Below are 6,461 nucleotides of genomic sequence, written 5' to 3' on the forward strand. Positions count from 1 at the left end.
TGAATTCCAGGCTTACGACAGTTGAACACTCACTTGAAGCAATTGACGAAGTAAAACAGGGTTTCTAATGCACTGCTTTAGATATTCGCAAACAAAATCAACTGCTGCAGGCACGAATTCATGAATTAGAAGACCAGAGTCGTAGAAACGATCTAGTTTTTCATGGTATCGCCGATGAGAATGACCATGAAACATGGAATGAAACGAAAAAAAAGCTTCTAAACGTCCTGTCAAAATACACTGACCCCGAACTCTCGCCGAATGACATAGATAGGGCCCATCGATTAGGGCGGTATTCCGATTCTGGATGCCGTCCGGTGATTGTGAAGTTCAACAACTTCAAAACCAGAGAAAAAATTTTGAAGTGTAAAAAACACTTCAAAGAAGAAGGCGTTCAAGTGACCGAAGATTACTCGTTTGCGACTGTTGGATCTCAGGTAGCATCCCACCGCTGCCACCACTTGTTGGGATCCAGGTAGCGTGACTGGGCCGGAGAAGAGACGAGGACGATCGGAGGAAGAAAACGTGGAAAACTTTATACAAGGACTGTTTACAGTATGTACAAAGTACGGACAACTGCAGAGTGCATCTTGGTATAGAGAGATTCTTATGAGTCGGGAGTCTCTGATACCTCTCAAGAAGGGGGGGGGGGGGGGGGGGGGGCTCTTTCTGGCATCAAACCAGCAGCTCCTTAAATACTCTTCGTATTCCCCAGATCCCTAGCTGGGGAATGCAGTTCGAAGAATGATGTCCAATCACACGATGCCACTGACGATACCACCCACGGTATATGGCTGTCCTGATGTTTCTTCGTAGCTCGGTCGAGGGAAAGCGATCAGGACCCGGTCACGTTGTCGTCCCCGCAGCCTCCAGGTGGCCGCGCACCTGCGTCCGGAGGGCAGCTGCATGACACAGGAATGCAGGCTGTCTCCCCGCAGGTGTCGAAAGATCCTGCACTGGTGACCGGAACGAATACGCTTATGGTCGTCGCTGGCATTCCTGTTGAACACTATCGTTGCTATGGGGACGCCATCGTCGCTGCTTCCGGCATTCCTGTTCGAACACGTGGGGACGCTATTGTTGTCGTTCCCTCTGGCAGTCCTGCAGTCACGTCTCTTCGCCGAATTCCACAGCAGGAAGGAAGCCCGATCACAACACTACACGCCAATCACGCAAAAAACTGATTGGCTTCGCCAAATCACTGCCCGGCTCCCGATCTTTTAAGCTAAAATACAATAAGTTGGTCGTGAACGACAGATCCTACATGTATGACCCTGTAAACGATAAAACATTTGAGATTTACGCAGAACGCGCCAAGCCGATAACCCATCATGCGCCTTCGTCTCTCTCCGCTGCATCTATAGCACTTGTAAATCTGCCTAACGGTTACCGAGGGGCAGTGACCGTTGTCTAAGCGCAGCTCAAACATCAGTTTTATTTACTAACATCCGAAGCGTCATCAAAAGACATACAGAACTCTCCTCTGCCATAAGTGCGTGCTCCGCTGACATCGTCGCCCTAACTGAAACTTGGCTGCATGAATGCATACGTGAATCTGAAATATTCGATTCACCATATCATTTCCACTTCTATCGTTGTGACAGGAAAGATCGGCGAGGTGGTGGCGTACAAATAGCAGTCAGTAAAAAATATCATATTCACTTCACATAACATCAAGCATCGAAATTATATGGGCATCTCTTCAACGAGGCTACTAGAGAATAATCCTAGGCGCATGCTATCGACCGCCTAATGCATCTCCTACATTTGTTGCAGACCTTCATGATACCATAATGTTTAGTAACGCGTTACCCTTCGTCATCGATCTTTCTGTTGGGTTATTTTAACTTTCCGGGCATCGATTGGTCATCGGTGCAACCATCCTCCTCTTCGACACTATGCAAGGAATTCATTAATTTATGCTCACTGTTTAATCTCACCCAAATTGTTACTCAGCCTGCAAGAATTACTGAATTTACAACAAGTACATTAGACCTCGTACTAACAACATGCCCAGAACTGTGCTCAGAAATAACCTACATGCCCCAGTTTAGCGACCATTCTTTGCGCAATTTTTCTGTGAACATTCCCATACAAAAATCGGCTAGTCACAGTAAAATAATACGCATGTATCATCGCGCTGATTTCAACAAAGTTAATTATGAACATAGGTTCTTTCCTGGCCACCCTTTTGGACGAATTCGACTCGCGATCGGTGAACGCAAACTGCCTCTTATTCAAGAAGAAAATCTTAGATCTCACCAGCCGTTTCATACCCACTCGCGTAATATCTTATCAGCAGCATGCGCCATGGTATAACGCGTATCTTAAGCGCTTGTCTAACCGTAAGAAACGCTTCTTCCGTTCAGCTAAAGAATCACGCACTGAACATCATTGGCCCCGTTATCGCTCTGCAGCTTACACATACAATTCTGCGGTCAAGAACGCTAAAGCCAATTACCAGAATAGCACTATACCGGGTATGTTGCTCAATAACTCCAAAAAATTTTGGAGCGTCATTAACCCCTCTGAAACGGCTAGAATAACACTCACGAATTCAAGTGAAAATGTACTGAATGATGTATTTTCGAGCTTTTTTTTCAAGTGGTGAAACGGATTTCCCTCAACTTCCTCCCAATGTACCCTGTCGGCTTCCATCCTGACGGTATAGTTAAAATAATTGATAATTTTAAGATATTCTCCAGTGCTGGTGTTGATTGCATTACTACAAAGTTCCTGAAAAGTACTAAAATGTATTCTTCGCTTGCCTTAACTGAAATATTTCAGCAATCATTGGAAAACGGTGAACTACCAGCCGATGTGAAGATAGGTAGCGTGGTTCCTGTGCATAAATCTGAAAATAAAAATTCGCCTTTTAACTACCGGCCCATATCTATTACCAGCATCCCATGCAAAATCTTAGAGCACATACTATTTTCACATATTGTCACTTTCCTTGAATAAAACTCGTTTTTCCATCCTTCTCAGCACGGTTTTAGGAAATCCTATTCATGCGAAACACAGTTACTCTTATTCACGCACAAACTTCACGCAATTTCAGATTGCCGCTCGACCGCCGACTCCATCTTCCTAGATTTCGCGGAGGCATTTGATAAGGTTTCCCAACATCTTTTGTTACTAAAACTGCGCAACCACGGTAGGATTAGACAATAACATTCTTTTCTAACAGTTTTTCTTACCCATTGTCAGCAATTTGTTGCCGTTAACAACGTTAATTCCACCCTGTTCTTTCCGGTGTGCCCCAAGGCACCGTCTTGGGGCCCTTGCTTTTTCTTATATTTATCAACGACTTACCCAGTAACCTTTCTTCTGTACATCCTTTTGCCAATTACTGCGCCCTTTTTCGGGAAATAACAAATGATAGTGACAAGCACATGATTCAGTCTGACCTTAACGCTATCTCAACATGGTGCAAAACTTGGAATATGACCTTAAATGCTGAAATGTGCAAACTAATGCGCATTTATCGCGTTAATAGTGAATTGCCCGTATATACTCTTAGTGATGTGTTACTTGATCCAATTACAAGATATAAGTACCTCGGAATTCATATTACGTCTGACCTTAGCCAACACCCTCTAAATACTTTCTTCAGGCCTCTCCAGGCCCTCCTTTCCACACGCGCTACGTCACGCCAAGTGTCCGGTCAGGCTGCTCACCAAGCGCGGCTCCGCTCCGCTCGGTTGTCTCCCTCGATGTGCTCGCGCTTGCCCGGGCAAGCACAGACACGAACGCAGTCTTGCAGTGAGCGTCTAGCTGCTGCTTGAGTCTTTCAGCCTGGCGTTGGGTGCATTTCCGTTCGCTCCTCGCACGGCTGTGTCTGTTTCGTGTGGCCGTTTCTTGTGTGGCGTGCGTACCTGTGCTAGCGCACGAATGGGAAACTGATTGCCTGCCGTGTAGCGAGTGCAACTTCGTGAAACATGGGCCGGTGCTGTGTTCCCGGGTGCCGCGGGAACTACCAGAATGGTCCCAAAGTACGTGTTTATTGCTTCCCAAGAGACGAAGTACGAAGAAAAGCCTGGTTGCGAGCCATTCCACGGAAGGATTTCACACCTACAGAGCATTCGAGGGTAAGACTCTGAAATATTGCTTAATAGGCGCTGGTAATTATCTTAGTTGTGAGCTGTCGCTCCCGGAAAGGCATGCTGTCTTTGTAGGCAATGATATCACTTCTTACACTTATGTATGAATTGTCCAGGAAGCATTTAGTTCTGTGGATGTGCATAAGGCTTGTGTAAAAGCTGTGTAAATATGTAAAAGCTGTTCACTATTCAGACTCTTTTTACTTAGTGTTTTAGGCAATGGAGAGTCATGGCGAATGGCCTTGCTTCATTTTCTCGTGCAGGTGTGTGAACTGCACTTCCACGCAGGCGACTTCATTACGACGTTGTCACACCAAGATGAACTGACAGGGAAAATAATAGAGGTGAAGCGTGACAGGCTACAGTTGAAGATTGATGCTGCGCCTTCTGTTTTTCCAAACTGCCCAAAATACTTGTCCTCAACGCCTGGACGGAGTGAATCGCCAGAGACGAAAAAAGCAAGAAGGGAAAACGCTGCTTTGCAGGAGGCTATGAGGAAGTCACTTCAGTCTAATGAGCTTGAACAGAAAAGAAACAAAGTTTCATCTTACGAGGAGTTCAAATCTAAGTTGCCTGGAATCTGCAACACGAAATTCTGGACCGTTTCTGTCGATGAGCAGTGCGTTAGGTTCCTTCTCATCGAGAATGATCCTTCACCTAATGTGAAATGCGCCTTGGTAGTTCTCCCTGATCTGTCACTTTCTGTTTTCTTGAATGGAGTGAAGCTTCTGTCGCTTCCTTCAGGCAGGATTCTGCCAGCTCAAGTATGCGACACCTCCAGCCTGTCCTTGCTGCTAGAAGAACTCGAGATAGGCTTGCATAATATACCTGAGGTGACGAAAGAGTCGAAACATGCTAAAGTATTGCAGTTTGTCGGTTCACTGCTTGCAGACCTCATTGAGGACAGTGATACGACGAAAGAACAGTCTTCTTTGCTGAAATTTCTGGTTGAGCAGATAGAGCTTCTCCTCGCGAAACAGCATGTGTATAGCGCAGAGCTGCTGGTATTCGCCAGTATTTTGAATTCAATTTCTCCTCACGCATATCACTTCACAAGAGCTGCATCAAGAATCATTCTGCCCCATCCTTCCACACTGCGCCGTGTTTGCTCAAATTACAAAGCTGACCCTCTTGTGGAGCAAAATCAACCGCACTGTCTCTCCTACATCCGAGAACGAGTCAAATCAATGAAAGACCACGAGAAGACAGTGACCCTGATGATCGATGAGATCCACATAAAACCATACTTCGACTACAAAGGGGGCACAATAGTAGGATCGTCGGTTCATTCAACGGAACCAGCAACAACAGCCCATGTGTTCATGGTACAATCACTCCTTTCTGCAAACAAGGACGTCATTCACATATTACCTGTGAGCAAACTGAGCGCAGAAATTTTGCACGAGCATGCTAAGAACATAATCATTAATGTTGAGAAAATGGGGCTCAAAATTATCGCTGTGATAACGGACAACAATGCTCTGAACCGCAAGATGATGTCGTTATTTGCTACAAGTCCTCAGGTGAGCATTGTCTATCCCCATCCAGCCGATAACGCTCGCCCTCTTTTCTACGTGGTCGATCCTGTGCATCTCTTGAAGTGCATTAGGAACAATTGGATTAACCAGAAAAACCCTGGAACATGCCTCTATTTCCCTGAAATGGACTTGAGGGGAGCAATGCCCGAAGGGCCTCCTCGTATGAAAGCTGCTTCTTTCGCAGCTGTGCGGCAGCTTTATTCTTCAGAGAAGACGTCGCTTGTGAAGGCTGCTTACAGACTGAACGCAAAAGCCGTGAATCCAACCTCAATGGAGCGGCAAAATGTAAAGCTCGCTCTCGACGTCATTAATCAGTTTGTTTCAAATGCCCTCAGGACACATGGTTCCGCGTTCAAGATTCCTCAAGCTGAGTCGACTGCTCTTTTCATTGACGTTATCCTCACATGGTGGCAAATAGTCAATGTTAAGACCCCTTGCAAAGGCCAGAGGCTAAGGGACAGCATGCAAGACCCTGTAAGGTCTGTTGATGACACACAGTTAGCTTTCCTGAGCGGCGTTGTGGACTGGTTGGACGCTTGGGCAAGAATAAACATCACCAGTGGCTCGCTGACGAAAGAGACTCACAGTGCTTTGCGAGTGACATGCTATTCTCTGGTAGAACTCTCGCGCTACTGCTTAGAAGAACTTCACTTCAAGTACGTACTGCTGGGCAAATTTCAGACGGATGCGCTAGAAGACCGGTTCGGCCGTTACCGCCAGCTGGCAGGATCACAGTACCACATTTCCGTGCGTCAGCTCTACGAATGTGAGAAGAAGCTTCGTCTTCAAAAACTTTTGACATTTCCACGCGAGGAAACAG

Source organism: Amblyomma americanum, chromosome 1 (genome assembly GCF_052857255.1).
Source record: "Amblyomma americanum isolate KBUSLIRL-KWMA chromosome 1, ASM5285725v1, whole genome shotgun sequence".
Lineage (NCBI taxonomy): Eukaryota > Metazoa > Arthropoda > Arachnida > Ixodida > Ixodidae > Amblyomma > Amblyomma americanum.